This window comes from Acomys minous (assembly GCF_964271855.1).
Source record: "Acomys minous genome assembly, chromosome: 2".
NCBI classification, from domain to species: domain Eukaryota; kingdom Metazoa; phylum Chordata; class Mammalia; order Rodentia; family Muridae; genus Acomys; species Acomys minous.
This window is the reverse complement of record NC_140484.1, coordinates 11,631,211-11,650,946: the sequence shown is the minus strand read 5'-3', so window position 1 is coordinate 11,650,946 and position 19,736 is coordinate 11,631,211.

Sequence of the window (19,736 nt, the reverse complement as noted above, 5' to 3'; positions counted from 1 at the left end):
ACATATTTTTAAGGCAGGAACTATTGAGGACTTGCTTACACAGTCTTGGTAGAGTTTGGCTGTTGACTCTGCCTGCATCCAAACTTGCCCATTTTTAGTCAGAATTCTTTCTGTGGTAGAAATGAGAACATTTTGGCCAGTGGCTGGTTTGCCACATTTGCACCCATCTCCATAAGAAGGTTCTTTGATGTGCATCATCTTCTTTGAGGTAGGCTGGGTGTTGCCAGCTGTTAACCTGTCTCATTAAGATGTTTTTAGGTCTAGACAGATGTTTTAAGTTGATAATGATGAGACATGACAGATATTGCTTTACATTCAGAATTTTAAAGTCACTAAAATAGGAAAGATGTTTTCTTCAAGGTTGCCAAATACAAACAGCCAAAACACTATGATATATATATGATTTATGATATATATATATGTATATATATATATACATTTATGATATATATATATATATATATATATATAAAATTCCTGATGATTGTTTTATGGTTCTTCTTCCTGTAGGTAGTTTATTGTATGTGTGTGCAATAATATAAATACATACATAAAATATGTAATAAAAAATTGAAAAAAGGAGAAAAAGTGTAAGCAGGTAGAATAAAATATTTCTAGTTCACTTAAATTTCAACATTTGAGACAGGAATGTAAGGCATAATAGTAGCAATGGTAGAATAGTATCTGTCTCTTGGTAATCACCACAGATAGAGTAAATGCACATTTCAAATTTCAATGGGAGGTACTTGGAACTGACCCCAAACCATTATCATCTCAAGAAAATTTAAGAATTTAGGTGCCCTTCCAGAATTGCCTGCAATTCTCAAACTGAGTTGCTACTCAAGGGCTTGATGACACTGAGAGTATGTCCTTGTCAACACAGGTCAACTTCTACTACCTATTCAGGTCATGTGCTAGCATTATGTAAGTGGAAAATAAAAGTAAGAAGAACAGAAAGGACAGCAAGATGTCTCAGAACTTCAAGGAGGAGGTAGAACTTTGGGTACGAATGAAAAACATCAAATGGTGTAACTGAAAGACCAGGCTGGGGATAACATAACAGCCGAGGGTATTTGAAAGCATGTGCATGTGGAATGGTCAGGGAAAGACAATAAACTGTGTGGTTGGGAGAGCAGCTTTAGAGGAAATGTAAAGTAAGAGGAACTATAGATCATATTGTATTATTCATATATGTAGGGCTTAGAAATTTATCCTGCAAGGTTAATAATGTTTTTTTCCCACAAGGTTGGTATCCTTGGAAGATGTGAAATTTATATCCAAATTGGCAGACCAACATTGGATAAGGTCAGGATGAGAGGAATCTCTAAAGAGATGACATTTAGCTAAAATGTTGAAGAAAACTGTCATTCACAATGTCTGCATATTCAAATTCATTCACAGGGAGAAAACATTACCATAGTATACTGCTGCTGCTGCTGCTGCTGCTACTACTACTACTACTATTACTACAGATAATAATAATAATAATAATAATAATAATAATAATAATAATAATAATAATAGTGCAGATCCTTGCTATTTCTGCTGGATTGTTCTACCACTATGGATTCCTGTTGCTGTTTGGTGTTATCTATTGGACTAGACTGCTAGTATCCTGACAAAGCAGAGTGGAATTGGCACAAGAAACTATGTCTAAACAGGTCCATCCTTTTCTTATTAACATATTTTCCCCCTTTCTCTGGTCTGTGGGTTAGAAGTGAGAAGTGTTTCAAAACCCTAATTAAAGTTGGTTGTGAAAAAATTTAAGCCTAAAGGAAGTGATGATCAAAAAAAAAAAAAAAAAAAAAGAAAGAAAGAAAAAGAAAAGAAAGAAAGAAAGAAAGAAAGAAAGTGATGATCAATTAAAATTAGTACATGAAAACTCATTTTTGTATCTGCTTGGAAATGTTAGATTTTCATCAAATAGTCTCTCTCTCTCTGTTCAATTCCATATGTGTACTTAAAATTCTATTGTGGTTGGTGTTGATGTTGCTAGGTAGTCCTTTTCCCATGTACATCTCACAACTAAACTTTTTATTCACATTTCCCTGGTGTTTACCTATTATGCTTTTTCTGTTGAGGATTCAATCAAGAATACCATGCTATAATAGATATCATAAGTAACCAGCTTAGGTTCCTTCTGATGGGTCAATTTCTCAGACTTTATTTTTGTTGACCTTGTACTCTGTCCCTCTGTTAAACCCCAGTGTTACTCTGAAGACAAAGGAGTTATGTGTCCTTTTTGAAGGAAGACCAGAGAGTGAAGGTGAATTTTCACCAGAGAATATCAGGAGTGCCTGCTATTTTTGTGACTGATGTACTAAACTTTATAACTCTGCTGAAGTGGAGTATACCAGGATTCCCTAACTACAAATTTACTGGGATTTTTCTTCCATGTTGTACTCTCAAAGAAAGGCATAATACACAGCTTATTCTTATGTTCTCTATTTTATATGGAGTATTTATGTAAGTTATTTCAGATTTATGGGTAGGATATTTCTTTCCTCTCCCTAATATTTTATTTATATGTCACTATTGACTTGTGGAAATTTATTTTATATCAGTATGATGTCTTAGTAATTATACTATTTATGTATTTGCTCTAACCAAATGCATTAGACTGGACAATTTATATACAATGGCTTCTTGTCTCTTCCAGTTCTGGAGGGAGGAAAATGCAAGCTCAAGGAAGTGGCAGAATTGTTGCTTTATCCTCAAACCATGGATGATACCTCTGCAGCATCTTTAAAGGTGTTAATCCACCTATGAGGGAGGGCCGCTTTGACATTATCATTGCTGATGGATTGTATCATCTACAAGAAGATGCTCAGGTTATTTATAATCTGCTTGCACATTGCTTTTAGCTCACTATAGATGAGGAGCCTTTGGTCAAACTCATTTCAACTCAAGTTTATTACTCACTATAGATGTTGGTTTCCTCTACCCTTCTACATGTACACAGTTCATCATTCTACATGGAAGATCATGGGTATCTGTGTAACTAAACATGAGTTCAAATGATGTCTTTAATCCAAGGTCATTATCATAACAGTCACTCTGATTTTTTACACTGACCTTCTACTCCATAATAAACCTTGTTTCCTTCGTCCTACAACAACCATCTCCTTTAATATGCAGTATGATTATAAATGTCTATCAATATTGAAATTGTTAACATGTGTCCTTGTGGGAAACAATTTTATAATGTAAATCATAACATTTATACATAGCTTATTTTCTGTTTATTTTCACAGACTCTGTTTCCAAGGTCAGCATTTTTCACTCATCAGTAAGGCTGTGCATTCCAGCTGGCAATCGCTCAACCTACTAAATTATATTTTTAATTTGCAAACATTAAAGTCAACTCTATGAGGTTTAATGTCCTGTGAGTTTTTCGAAAGTCAAATGTCATGCATCTATAATGACAGCAGCAAATAGAAAGGATGCAACACCTTAGGATTTTTTCTGTGCTTCAGCTGGTCTGCTCCCTTGTGTTCTTCCTCCCAAACCCAGCCCATGGATGCATTTACCATCAGTACATTTCTGCCTTTTACTGATTATCATGCAAATTACAATCACAGATTTACCTACCCTTTCAGATATTTCTCTCTGAACAATATTAAAGATCCATCCTTTACTTTTCTTGTGAGTCAATACATTGAATGTTTGACTGATTAGTAGTACAGTGCATAAACCAGCCTCTGGCCCTTGATAGATCATTTAAAAATGGTTGGCTATTCTTCATTGTATGAGTATCCTATAGTTTATCTATTCGCTTATTTAAGCACACTTGATTTCTTCTAGTTTGGAACAATTATAAATAAAACTTAAGTATCTGTGTACAGGTATGCAGGCTTCAATATTTTAAAAACCTACTTTATTTAGGATTTGTGAATGCTTCTACTTCCTTTCCAGTCCACTGAGCAGAGGGAGGAAAGACCAAAGGTTAAGACGGGTGGGGGATTTGACCTTTTTAGATATAGTTCCTTGGGCTAACTCCACTCTGTATTGTCAGGATATCAGCAGCCCAGTTCAATAGCAAACACCAAACAGCACATGAATCAGTAGTGGTGGCATAATCCAGCAGAAACAGCAAGGTTCTGCTGAATTGGCGCCGGTCAGCAGAAGTGGCCAGACAAATGGAGTATGATAGGAAGCTCTCTGGAACATTTCGGTCTGAGAAGCAAAGACCAGTGAAGACCAGCAAAGTGAAGTAAAACATCAAAATACATAGCAATGCAAAACTGTGGTCTCACTGTCTGTGGGCTTTTATTTATATTTCTTTCTAAACATTGTTCATCCTCTCACATGTCTCTTTTTAGCAAAACATGACATGCCCTCTCACAAGACAACCTCCAGAAAAACATCACATGGCCTTTCACAAGACAGCTTCCAGAAAAACATCATTTGCCCTTTCACGGGTTTGTTTTCAACTGAGGATGAAATGTGGGATTTCCACATCCTACATTTGGGACCAAAACAAAACACACAAAAGAAACCAAAACTTTCACTACACAGGTAGTTGCATAGATATAAGTTCTCAGATCAATTGAATAAATGTTGAAGAGTCTGATTGCTGATAACTTAGTATTTCTAACAAACTGTTTTCCAAAATGTTGTTGGCTCTTTGGCAATTTTCCATTCACAGTAACAATGATTTCATTTCTATAGCTTCAAATCCTCACAGCCAGCATTATTTCTTTTTATTATTTTTTGTGCCATACTGCTAGGCATATTATTCTTCTATGTTCTTTCTTTTATTAATTAGGAATTTCTAATGACAAGTGATGTCCAGCTAATTTGCCTCCTTATGTTTCTATGCTATTTCTTCTTTGGGAGGCTTCAACTCTACATGGAGAATTATCAATAATGAAGAAAAACTAAGAAAGGTGGAGGTGATCCTCCTTGGCAAAGAACAAACTAATTGGTTGTCCAGTGCCAAATGACCAGCCCTTAAAACATACAAACAGGTTGCGTTATACAGACTGATCAAGTATATAATGTATGTGTATTGTGTGTGAATATGTATGTACGTATGTATGAATGCAAAAACATGAATGTGAAGGAGAGTGAGGAAGGGTATACGTGAGGGTTTGGATGAAGGAAAGGAAAGGAGAAATGAAATTTCCATTTCAAAAATAAATATTTTAAAAGTTTGCCTGTTTTACATTTAAGTACTTTAAGAGAAGATATATAGATATATAGATATGTAGAAATATATAGATAGAAAGAAGCAGATAGGTATCACTCTGTGGCTCAGATTGGCCTTAATTTTGCAACCCTCCTACCTCAGCCTATTACATGCTGGAATTGCAGGTTATGTTCACCATTTCTGGAACTTAGAAAAATTTCTGCCACAAAGCAAATCTTAATTTTAATTAAGTCCAACTAATCAAAATTCCTTTCTTATTCATGCTTTTTGGGTTTCGTTTAAAAACTTCTTACACATATCAAGATTTAGATTTTTATTTTGCTTTAAAGTTATAAAAATGTTGGATTTCATAATTAGGTCTGTGATGTGTTGTATTTTAAGATAGCTTTTATGAGAGATGTGACTTCTCTGTGTATGTGCACATATAATAACACACACACACACACACACACACACACACACACACACACACACACACTCCTACTATCAGAGTGTTCAAGTACTCCAGCACTGTTTGCAGAAATTACCATAATTTCCTCATTGAATAATTGTTATGCTTTTGTCAAAGAGCAGTTGACTGCTTCCCTTGATCAATATTTCTTTGATGGACCTAGGTATCCAGTTTGATACCATTACCACTCTCGTTATTGTTTTATAAAAAAAATCTGAATCCTGGTAGCTTAAGTCTTATTTACTCTTATTTAGTATTATATGTTTTTTACATGTTTTACCCCTTTCCATAAAACTTAGGAATCAGTTTTCTACAAAACATTTTTCTGATGTTGTGTGTCATCAATGGGTTAATTTGGGGATAATTAGCAATATTGCTACTACTTTTTTTGTGTATGAATACACTTTATTTCTTCTCCTCCTTAGGTCTATAATTTTATCCACAGGAGTCCTACAGTTGTTTACATGTAGCCACAACACATTTTATTTTTAAAACATGTTTATTTATTGTTATTCCATATATATGAGTGCTTTGTTTGCATGTGTATAACATACAATATGCATGCCTGGCACCCACAAACACCAGAAGAGGGTGCTAGGTGCCCTTGAACTGAGGTTGCCAAAAGTTGTAAACTGCCACTGGGTCCTGGGAACAAAGCTCAAATTCTTCTCAAGGGTATCAGGTACTTTTAATTGCTGAGCTTTCTCTCTAGCTCCACTACATATTTTGAATGTCAGATTTATGCCTAGTTTAATTTTCTTTATAATCACGTTGCCTTTCTAAAGTTTGAAATTCCAATTATACATTCCTGATACAAAGAGAAGAATTGTTTTGAATATTAACTTTTTGGAAAATTGACTTTTGAATTTTAATATATTTTTCACCTTGCAGAGCTAGTGTATTAATGGCAATAGTTTTATTACCTTTCTTGTTGAGTCTTTGGGTTATTCTGCATAGACAATCATGTCATCTTCGTGCACAAAATAGTTTGCTTCTTATTTCCAATCCATATACGCATACATATATTTTCCCCGTTACCTTGTTATTATAGATGGAGAAATGATGTTGAAAAGGGGTGCCCTAATCCTGGCCTTAGAAGGAAAACATGGTTTCTTATCCTTATGTGGTGTGAACTGCAGGGCTGTTACAGATACTTTTATAAAGCTAAAATGTTTCTATTTCTGCTTTGTAAAAAATATATATTAAAATTAGTATAATAGTTCTGTCTTATGCTTACAGGTGGATGTTCTCTTTTTCTTCATTAGGTTATTGATTTTGTAGTTTCCATTTATTAAACTTATCATCTTAAGTCATTCCTATACATCTGAATTAAAGTCTATTTGATGCAATGGTGTGTAATTCATTCTGTATCTTTGTACATCGTGCTCTGATACTCTGTTGAGTACGTTTACATCTCTAATCATGACACCTATCTATGGAATGGTTGGAGTTTTTCTATTTAGTAATGTCTTCACCTGGGTACTATAACACTCATAACAGATGGTCTTAATTATAACCTTACTTTCCTATGGAAGTGGTTATAGGTGGTTGATTTTGGTTCTTCCTTAAGTGTTCAAAATATTTACCAGTTATCTGTGGGTTGATACTTCATTGAGAAGTAGGAGAATATTGGTCACTGATTAGGCTTTAATACCTATAGAATTAGTCATATTATCAGCTCTTTATGTGCATGCTGATGCATTTAATTTTTAAAGAATTAGTCTGTTTCTTTCAAAACAATAAATTTATAAGGTGTGTGTGTGTGTGTGTGTGTGTGTGTGTGTGTGTGTGTGTGTTTCCTGCTGCCTGTGGCTCAGTATCTGTCATTAATTTCAGAAAAACCTTGGCTAATATTACTTTAATTTTTCTTCTGTCTTGTTTTCTATTCTTTGGTATTCCAATAACATAAATAATATATTTTTAAATCTCTAGAATACTTTTTCTTTAGCTATTTTTTTTCCTGCTTAAGCTTTCTTAAGAAATGTTTTTGATATCCTATCTCCACACTCACTGATTTCTTTCTTAATGGTCAGTGTGTTGTTAGGTATATCGTGGTATTCTTTCTTTCCAAGGAAATATTCTTGATTTTCAGCATTTTTGCTATGCAACCCAGGATGATTGTAATATCAACCTTTCTGCCTCATCCCTCTGAGCATTTAGATTATAGGAATTGATGGGTAACGAGACAGAGCTCCATGCAGTAATTTCAGCCACAATCCACTGTTGTACTCAAGCCCTGATCCTGTAGTGGTAGAAGATTGAGAGAACTGTTCTCTAATAATGTGATTAAACCTCCATTTGTTTGTAGCCTGTGGTCCAGGTTTGACCTGTTCTCCTGCATTTTATCTTCCTGTTCAGGTGAAACAGAAGAGCTAGTGATAGCAAGGGGCAGCGAGATGCTTTTCCCCAGGTGATGTAAGACTCTGGTCATGCGTTTTCTCTGGAGAATGCCGCCTTTGTTCTGGAGAATACTCTGAATATCTCACAAGTATTACTTCTCTTCCCTTGGCCAACCTAGGAAATCACTTTCCCAGTTTCTTATGTTGACAGTCTTGTGACATTCCCAGAAGCAAACTCCATAAAGAGGTTGGGGGGAGGGGAGGCTTCCTACAGCTTCCATCAGACTTTGACTCTGAGCCCTGCTTTCTCAGGGGACAGAATGGAGTGGACTTCTACTACCTGAGAGCTATCGTGTCTGATGGGGCTCAGAAATACTGATTTTTTTAGTTCATAGAGGTAGTGTGATGTGGTGTGATGTGGTGTGGAGTGTGTGTGTGTGTGTGTGTGTGTGTGTGTGTGTGTGTGTGTGTGTAATAGTGGAGACTTCCAAACTCTGCATGTTCAAAATGAAAATGGTTCTTAAGTTTTTATGTTAACCACATTGTTTAATGGACTATTCATATTTCTTTTTACAGATACACTATAATACTTTCTACAATACTTAAGAATCAAGAGAGTATAAGGAAATGTCAAGATATGTACGGATGCCCTTTGCTTCCTGGGGGTGTTCTTGCATTTCTTGAGGGTTACTGTTGATCCTCTAGAGTTGATGGTTCTTTTCAAATGCCTGGCCTCATTTGTCTTTAGAAATCCTGCTTTCATTCAGGCAGGTGAAACTACAGAGGCAGTCTCAGGAGTCTTTGGGAGCTAGCACGGCATTACATGCTACAGAGGAGGCTGTGTCCACACCTTTGCTCCTGGAACAAAGAATGCCTGCATTCCTCCTGACCAGGCTTCTTCCCAGTGGTAAAACCCTGGCTCACCAACATGGAAGCTTCTCTTGCTCTAACTTGACCTTCTCAGTTAAAATCATGATGATTTCCCACAGGGCACATTCTCCCCAAAACCTCCAGATCTAACAGTTAACCACCACTGGAATTGTGGGTCCCTTTGAATTTTTTCTCCTAAGTGTTCTAGTGTTCTTATCTGTAGTGTCCTCCTTTTCTTTTTCTTTCTCTTTCTTTCTTTCTTTCTTTCTTTTCTTCTTCTTCTTCTTCTTCTTCTTCTTCTTCTTCTTCTTCTTCTTCTTCTTCTCTCTCTCTCTCTCTCTCTCTCTCTCTCTCTCTCTCTCTCTCTCTCTCTCTCTGTTTGTTTTTGAGATAGGGTCTCACTATGTAACATTAGCTGTAATGGAATTCACTGTGTAGATTTGGCTGACCTTGAACTCATACAGACCTGCTTGCCTCTGTGTTGGGATTAAAGGCATGTGCTACCACACCAAGCTTAAATACATCATTTTTTAAAGAGTGCATCCAGCAGTTTTAATTAGATACTTATTTTCCAATTTTTATAGGTTACAGATGATATTTAACATGTTTTGTTATCCACCTAGGTCATCCTTCTTGAACCAGTCTACCTCATTACAGACACATAAGGAGAATGCTTGCTTAATTAAAGATCTAACTTCAAGTTGTTAAAAATAGATACTATGTTTCTATCCCTACTATGGAGCACAGGCTGTACTTGGCAGATGTCATTTATCTCGTACACCACTTAAGTTTATGAATGTAAGAATAAGTATATGAACAAATAGAAGGGTTTCAACAACTATGCTGCATTCTGTCTTAGGGCTGTAATTTGAGATTTATTATAATTATATCACAAACTTAATAAGAAAAGCAGTTCCTTTGTTTGCTATTAAATAAATTATGGAAAGAAGTTTTGAAAGGAAAGAGGTGTGTAGCCTGTCTACACTATACAGAAAGTAACCCTCTCAGATATTTTTGGCCCCTCCTTTCTTTTCCTCACCAGCTCTTGGCTGATGCCAGTTGGTTTACTGACTATGCCCTGTGCCAATATGACATATTATTTCACGTTGTTGTTTGCTACTTTCCTGCTATGATTTGCAGTTGAATCATGCCTTCCCTTTCCCGCATGACCCAGATGGTGTAATATTTGGTCCCCGATGCTTCTGTTTCATGACTTTACAGAACCTTTACAAGAGAGTTACTGGTGGGAGGGGCTTGAGGCTTATAGCCCACCCGTGCTTCCATCATTTAGCTTTCTTTTCCAATGAAAGATAAGGAAGTAATGAGTCCTTGCCATAGGTTCTCGTTGCCATGGGCCTGCCTACTTCCATGAGTCCTTCTCGGTAGCTATCCTTCCAAATAAGGAGCCAACACGAACCCCTCCTCCCTCAGGATGCTTCTGTCAGATATTCACAACAAGGACAAAAGCAGCCAGTGCTTGTTCCTTATAGTGTGCTCTGACGTGATCCTTCTGGGCAGAGGTCAGACACTGCCCATCCCGTCTTACCAGCTGCAGGTCCAAGTCTCACCCCGTTACTGAGTCAGTGCAGGGAGAGCAAAGGTGTTCGTTGTGTCGTGTGAAGTATTTGTCTAACCGTGTTCTACCCTGGTTTCTATTCGGTAGGCTGGTGAAGTGACTCTGGTTACCAGAGTATGTGGCCTATGGAAACATAATTCTAAACATATTGAGAGCAAAATGATTTTTTATGATGTTATTTGATGTGCTGAGTATTAAGCACAGGTTTTCATGCATGCTAACATCATACTCACCAACCAAAGCTATTTCATTCCTCTATTGCCTATCTGTCAATGGTATTGTGAAACATATGTCCATATTGCCTTTTAAATGAACACTATCTGAAGTAAACTATTAACCTACAAAACTGCTTTTGAAAGTATGAGTTTTAAGCCACCTTTTCTGGTCGTTACAAATGCAAATATTTGTTACATATGTGTAGAGGAGCTAGGTCCAGTCCATGTGTGTTCTTTGGCTGGTGAGCCCCCATGGGTCTAGGTGCAACTGATGGGCAATTTGATCTTCATGTGGTCCCCTAGTAAGCTGAGTGGGTGCTGTCTATGACATGGACTCTGTTGCTTGCTTTCGATCACTTTGCCCTAACCAGGCTGCCTTGCCTGGCCTCAGTGGATGAGGAAGAGCTCAGTCCTGATTTGAGTTGATGTTTTGCGGTGGGTTACCCCTTTTCTGAGGACAATGGAAGGGGAATGGAGGAAGAGGATAGGAGGAAGGAGCTGGGAAATGAGGAGGGAGGGGGCTACTATCAGGATGTAAAGTGAAAATGTTAATAATTTATGAATAAATAAATAACTCACATATTTGAAGTATCTATAGTATGCTCAGTGGTATGCTAAGGAAATTTTAGCTATGGTAAGAAGCTTAGACTTGAATCATTTGCTTCAAATATTTTAAAGTTTGAAAACACTTAAAAATCAAGTAACAAAAAATAGCTATTATTGTTATTGTAAATTTTATTTTTAAAATTAAAATTTACATTTTTAACCTCAAAAAAAGAAACAGCAACAACAAGAATTATAATCAAAACATTGCTACTTCTGGATCTATTGAAGAATATTTGAAAACTTGCATAACTTCTCTCACTCTGTCTTTCATCTATAATAATTATATTAATTACATGCCTTCTAAAGCCTATATTAGCTATAAAATTCTTTTAATGCCTAGATGAAGTTACTATGCTCCACATATTTATGGGATGGAAAGCTTGTGAAAATATAAATGTGCATTGCCAAATACTGGCCATTTATTAAGTGACTATAATGAAATCTGTTATTATGTTTGGAACAGGAAGAGAGGGGATATCACACAGTGAGAACAGTGACATTGAGTTGTACACAAAGTTCCCCATCTCATCAGTTGGGGAATAAAAAGGTCATTGCAAAAACTTACATTTTTGTTTTTATGTTATAAGGAAACCATTGAAAATATTTTGAGATAACCACTCCAACCATGGAAAATTTACAGAGTAAACTAGCAATATGTCTACATGGGCTAGAGCAACCCAGTAACCAGTAAACAACAATTTATCACTTGTGCATTTTATTTTGCTTAGATGTGGCCAGGAAGGTTGGTTTTTTGTTTGTTTGTTTTGTTTTGTTTTTTAAGTACAAATAATAACGCTTAAGGTGATTGGAGCGTATTTGGAGGTTTTGCCATGAAAAGTCCAGAATTGTAAAGTTCTCTCCTGCAGTGGGAGATAGCTGAGACTTCACAAATCTCTCTGAGATAATGTGGTCCAATTGGAGAGAGTACTCAGCCTTGGCTCTGACTGTTTCTCCACTGTAGAGTGTCTCTTCTCCAAGCCCTGCCCTTGTGGACTCAGGAGATCCCCTTGCTGTATCTTTCTGTGCTGTTCTGACAAAGGAAAGGCCAGCTCCTCATCGTTTAATTATCAATGACATCTCTAAGAGCTATGCTTAATGCTTTGTTTTTCCATGTCTTTGGAGAACTGAGATTAATGACTCCATTGTGTATAGATCAGAAAAGTTGCTTGTTACAACTAATCAATCTGTTTGGCTGCAAATAAGCTTTCTGAACTCACCTCAGTCTCTTAGCAATCACCTTACCCCTCACAGCCTCCTGGTTCATTTGAAATCTGGGTCCCGAGATCTTGAGTTTAGTTACTTTAGAACAAACTGAACAGCGCTGAGTGGCTCCAGGTGGATATTAGCTGCTGTTCTACTACATCCCAAGCCAAGGAACCACATATATTTTAAATGAGAACTTCCAAGGGCAGGACAAACTTGTTAACAGTTCTGTAGGGACCACAGAGAGACTCATTCATTATATAATTTTGAGCTTCGTATAAAATTTTAGAATCATTTAAGCTTTTGGATAAGTAGGTCAAGTATTTCTTCCCATTTTCATCCAATTTTTCTTTTATATATTTTTGTCTGTTTTCTTGCTTTATATCTGTTCTTGAAGTTAAATATGCCCTACCCTTTATTCTCCACATCAAATATCTACTTCTCAAGTCTAAAGATTATATTTTAATGACTGTAAATTATATATTGCAGATGAATATATTGTGCATATATACACAGATAAAGATACATATACACGTATATACGGAGAGATACATGCTGGAAGCATAGTTATACTTTATATTTTTCTATAATAAGTATTTGCTAGTATATCAATAAGTGGAATTGTAAGACTTGCTCAATTTGCATAGTGTGGTACATAGAACTCTTAAGCCTATAGCCCCCTCTGCTGGGTGCATTTTCTAGATTTATTGTGTATACCTTAAGCATAAACCTTTTTCAGCCTTTGATGGCTCTTAATCATGTGCTAATTAACTCAGAACCCCAAGTATGCCCTAATTTATAAGATGCTGCATTTACTCAAGCATCTAAAATTTATGGATCCCATTTCTCAGTAAGTTTCACCTCTACCTATTTTGAAAATATGGTAATGCTCCTAAGGCCATGTTTACAATAAACGTATTGATATTTACACTCCCTCCGCCACACACAGCTCGTATCCTTAGTTAATGAGGTTGTTTAGGTCCAGAGCTTCTACAATTAACTCTTAAGCACAATCTGTTAGGTGAGGACATGGGAACCATATGCTGAATGACACTTACTGGGGAGTCTAAGTCTATTTACCTCAGATAAAGAAGACAATGACATATGAAATAAATTGTTTTACCCGCTCTATCTTGGAGAACCAATGAGTGGAATTGGAATTACTTTCAGGAACATGGTTGAGTGTTTTATTACAGTAGAATGGGGGAACGATTACTCTGAGATACATGTGTAGGGATCACTTACAAGACTTGGGAAGGAATTACAGTGTCATGGATGAGGAGGCCACTTAGTAGGCATCACTGAAGACAACTCGTAAACATTTCTTTAGAAGGAGAGGGCTACCATTTAAATGTGTGTCAGTTAACTCAAAGGTGTTCTAACATAAATCACTTTCTGGATTTATAGTTCTTAAGTTATGGCCAGGTTTTTAGGCACACCAAAATGCTAAAGATGCTCCCTGTCTCACACTTGAACCTGAAGCCCTTTTACAGGATACTAGCGTTCTCGGTCATTCATTTTTATTCTGCCTGCCCAAAGCACCTTTTAGGAATGTATTGGATGGTTGCTGTCATGAGCATGATGTGGACAAAGAGGAGAGAGTTACCTCGCTGATGTTACTGAAGATTTCAATGTTTGAATCAAAAGGATTGGAATGCGTATCCTAGAATTCCATGTCTTCTTCGGGGACTTGTGGACAATGTATGTGGAAAGATCGTGCATTCTAGGTGACATATTGCCCTTATTTTTCTCCCACTCTAACTGAATCTCTATTGTGTATACATATAGCAACAATGCAGACCCCCTAATCTAAGTATTAGAACAGCCATTTGAAAAAAAATGCTCTGGGGCAAATTATTTTGCCTATTTCTGAATTTCACATAGCTCATCTGTGCAATTAAGTAAGAACAAAGGAAGTGACATATGACATGTTTTATCTGATCCTTAATCCTAGGTCTTCAACAAACACTTGAACAAACCCTTGTTTTCTATCTCTTCTTTGCCACTAAACTAAAACTCTGACACCACCATCCATCCATCCATCCATCCATCCATTCTTCCATATCCAGATACCAACTTGAAAACTATCTTCTATGAATTACTTCAAAACAACAACAACAACAACAAAAGAAGCTTGGCACAGAGCAGTACCTGCCTGTAATTCCATCACTTGGGGATTTCTGTGAGTTTGAAGCCAGTCTGTGCTACCTTGTTATTAAGGTCAAATCTGGCATTTCCAGATAGCCTCTGAGCATGGTTTAAGATAATGGACTACCTTTATCAGCTGGGTTCCCCCTACACCTGATCTGGGAACCCAGATCTTCTAAAGATTGTCACATAGCCTTCAGGGAGATTTTCTTTTCTTTTTTATTTTCTTTTGTTAATTTATTCAGATTACAACTCAATTGTTATCCCCTCACTTGTATCCTCCTGTTTCTCCCTCCCTCCTGCTTTCACCCTATTCCCTTCCCCTACGTCTATGACCGAGGGGGACATCCTCCCTGACTATATGGTCATAGGCTATCAAGTCTCATTTTGGTAGCCTGATTATTCTTTCTTTGAATGCCATCAGGCCTCCTCACCCAGTGGAGGTGGTCAAATATGAGGTACCAGGGTTTTCAGGGAGATTTTCAAGTCCAACCCTGTCCTGGGGATTCCTGGAAACCACCACCCTATGCTAATGAGACAATAGCTTTCAGCAAATGACCTGGAGTTCTTCCCCTACCCCATAGGATAATTAATTGCTGTGTCTCTTTCTTCTGATAGTGCAAACACATTTACCCTCAAAACCTTTCCTACTGCCCAAGGTTTACAAGTCTCTGTTTCGCATGAGATAAAAGGAGGCCTGCATCATCTGTTTCATCAGAGATCATCTGACACTTGTCATTTATTCTGGGGAAGGAAGGTCCCCCCTTGTCCCTGAAGAATTTATCACTGGACGCCTGAGACTTGCCTGCCAGCCGGTCATCCATGTGCTGTTGGCCACCGAGAGCTTCTGCCATTCGCTGGTTGTTTCAGCCCAGATCACGGCCACCATCAGTTTAGCTGTCCCATGTTCCACAGGCCTGTCTGTGGGAGCAAGCTGCAGCTACTCACCAAGTGGCCATTTTATTCACCTGGACAAACCTGGCTCCCACCCCTGCCTCTCTCCGTTTTGAAGCTCATAGTGAGCCTCTGTTACCAGCTGCTGATAAAGCAGCCACCAAGTTGCCCAGGTTAGTCTGGGTCCTTGTTGCTGCCTGGCTCTGGTTTGGGAGTCCTGACTCTGTGCTTCACCCTTTTCAGGCCCAGAGCATGCACTTGCAGTTTCCTGCTCAATGGCCCAAACTTCCCAGGAGAGTGCTTGTCAAAGTCCAATGCAAAACGCCACCCACCTGGTCTACAAAAGGTGTCCAAGACAGCCAAGGCTACACAGAGAAACCGTATTTCAAAACCGAAACAAAAAAAACCCAAACCCAATCCCAAAAAAGAATGACAAGTGATTACATGGGATATTAATGAGCATTTCTTTAAATAGAGGTCTTTTTACTACAAATTATTGTATTATGAGACTCTATCTTTAATATGTTACTTAGAGAACTATTGATAGGTGATACTATAGAAAGGAAATAATCCATTGGGGGCTGGAGAGATGGCTCAGTGGTTAAGAGCACTTGATGCTTATCTGAAAGACCTGAAAACAAGCCCTAGCACCCAAGTAGAACAGTTTGTAGCTTTCTATAACTTCAACTCCAGTGAACTGTACATGTACTTACTTCTTGCATTTGAGGGTTCATACACATACAAACCAACAGACACATTAAAGAAAGTGCAGCTGAGAAGCTCAAAATCGACAAAGGGGTAAGGAGATAAAATAAGAAGCCTACTAAGCCTACAATAGGGAGGGGCAGGGAGATGGCAAAGAATTAGAGAAGAGCAGAGCCACATAGGCCACCAAAGTGACAGTTAGCTGTATAGGTGGGTGACAGGGAGCAAGACTTCTCAAGCTGTCTTAGTATTTCTTCTATGTTTGCATGTGTTTGTGTGTGTGTGGATTATATATATATATGCATGTTTACACACTGTGGAAACATGTGTGTATGGGGAGGCTGGGTGTGTCCGCTATCTGCCTGTCATACACTCCCAGTCTGATTCAAAGAGTCTCTTTTCATTCTTTGCTTTCTGTCTTATTAATTTAAGTGGCTCTCTCAACTGAGTCTAGAACTCACTGATGCAACTCATCCAGCTGGCCATTTCCCTCTGGGCATTCCCTTTTCTGCTTTCTGCTTTCCCAGTGCTGGAATTATAGGTGGACAATCACGCGTGCGCGTGCGCACACACACATACACACACACATATACACACACACACACACACAGACACACACACACAGACACACACACACACAGACACACACACACAGACACAGACACACACAGACACACACACACACACAGTGACACTGGAGAGCTGAACTCTTCACAGTTTCATGGGAAGCCTTTTATCTGCTGAGCCATCTCTCCAGCACTGAGCTTAACCCTGGAGGCAAGGACTTTGCAGCTGAGGAGACCTCAGTGAAAAGGGAAAGGATGCTAATCTTTTTCTGCTTGCCCAGCCTCTTCTGAAGACTGCTTTCCAGGCTCTTCTGGCTCAGGATGTGCAAATGCAAAACAAAGTGACACAGGTAGTCACACATTTCATTCTGAGAGCACATTTCTGCAGCACAGCACCCAATTGTTTTCATCCTGGGTTTTTCTTCTTCTATTTATTTTTTTTTTTCCTTGAGCAACTCAGCCAGCTCACAAGAATGAAGGCTTCCCCTTTGAGAAGGCCAGGAGGCAGGCAGGCAGTTCCTCCAACTTGCTCTTCCTGTCGACCTTTGTTAGGGATGATGTGACATTTTCTCTGCTTTCAAACCCCAAATTAAGTCTCGGCATCTCATCAGTGTGTTTTCCAAGTCATGTCATTTTTATTTTTCTTACATTAAACGTACAGAAAGTGTATCATTTTCACAAGACATTTATCTCTAGTGTCCTGATTGTCTTCTCACATCATGGGCAATGCATCAATAAATTACCAGCCATTTGTAATGTAGATAACGAAGCCACTGGAATTTGTGCTTTCAACTCTTTGGCACGTGAAAGTTAAGATAACATAAAACATGTTCTTAAGTGATGGCAAGAGTTTCTATTCATCTATTGACTCATTCAGTAGGGTTTGGAGGGTGTGCTTGTATTTCAAGGACAGGTAGCAGATGATCTGAAATGTTGCTGATCATTTTACTCCAAGTGAAATCAGAATGGGGGATGATTGATTCCCACAGAGCTGTCTCATTAATTACTGTGTTCTTTTCCCTTGGCAGTAATACCCATGATTTTTGTGCCAAATTATAGCAAGAGATTGTGTGGTGCTTGCAATAAACAATAACTAGGAAGGGAGTAATGGGCATTGCACATGCTCTTCAAGGCGTCTTTAGCTATGTCTTGATTGTAGGTGATTGCCACTTTCATACCGAGGATAATTTTTCAAGATGACTGAGCCTATGCAGTGAGTCCTATGGAGAAGCAGCACTGGTTATTCTGGTGTCCTTAGTAACAGGAAGACAAAGACCTATGTCTCAGAGCTCAAAATATAAATACTGATTAGGACCAGGCCACCAGAGTCTCAGCTTCAAAGCAGGTTGTTAGTTGAGACTGTGTTGGACTAGATTATTCCCCAAATAGTAAAATAGAATACTGCCTGAATTTGGAAATGGAAATTGAGAAAATGAGCCATAACACATTCCTAGATTTAGGGTTGAATTTCCTTCATCAACTGGGAGTCTTGAGTAGTCAAAGAAAGTCAGAAAAATACCATGATGCCTTCATCAGGGTGTTAATTTATGTTTTCTTTGAATTTTGTACTTTTAGGTTAGACAGGTATTTACAATTTCCTGTATTTGCTTCTCCCAGCTTTTCTTCAGGAGTATAGTGAGTTTGAAAAGATGGACAAAGCTTATCAGTGTCTTGATACTTATGTATCATGGATGAATTCTGTGTCACAAAAACTCTACTGACTGAATTCTCTCTTTGAAAAAAAAGATGATGTCATGTGGAATTTACAGATTCAACCAGCATCTCCGACTTTGTTTACCTGTCTCTTTTTTCAACAACTATACATTAAGGACAAAGGAGAAGGTAGATTAGGAGATGGAGATTTCATTTTCACATACAGGGTTATAGGAAAGAGACTTTGGAATAGACTGGAGGGAAGAGCATACTGTCTGCTTTGAGCAAATGGCAATCCAGTAAAGTATATAAGGATGCAAACATAGAGTTAGTGAATACACTCATTATTCCAACAGAAGTGTATCTGTAGAGGTGAGTAGAGGTCTGGAAGGTTTGCACAGGCACTGAGAGGACATGGGGGCTCTTGGTTTTGACCTCTGGTCAGAAGCTAAGTTGGTGTAGGTGAGAATTTCCAGACCAGAAACAGAACAGACAGACAGAGACACTAAAGGTCTCATGTACAGTCTTGTACATTACACCATACCAAATGAATGAATGAATGAACATCCGCTTTGCATAGCACATTAACTTCCCAATGAGCCTCTGCTGCATACACACAGCCATTAGAGAATTCTTTTCAGGGTGTTTCCCTATTATAGCCATTTGGGGATGTGAGAAATTACATTCAACAGCCCGGAAAACTACCCCCAGAGCTTCCATTAGCATCTGTGTCTCATCTCCTTGTGCTGGTGAATATCTCGATTCGGATCTCCAATCACTCTGCCCCACTTTTAATGCTGGCTAATAAAACCCAAGTACTCATTAGAAAATAAAAATATTTGCCTGGCATACCACCATAAACAAAGCTATTGGAATGGTACATCATTTTTATAACTATATGCACATGAATATAATGAGATAACAAATGTACTTTATCCCCAAAATAAAGATGCACCAGGAGTGATTGGAGGAAGTGTGGGGGAGCCTCCAGCAGGAAATCTTCCTCAGCACAGTGCTCTGCTGGTGCAGTTGAGTATTATTTCTCTGTATTTACTATACACTGGCTGTGCCCAGTTTTAAGTAATCTGTTATGAACTGTGTGTGATAAGTAACATTAATTACAAAGGTAGCAGGATCTAACGTCACCTAGAAGACTAATCTCTAGGCAATGCCTGAGTGGGATTTCTAGATTGGGAGACAAGAGATAGAAATGTCCACCCTGAATACGGATGGCTCTAGCTCCTGGGCTGAGATTACTGGCTGTGCAGAGGGTCAACATCTCATCCCACTTTCTCTGCTTGCTGACTGTGGATGCCACAGGACCAGCAGCTTCATGCTTCTGGGATCATGCGGTTTTG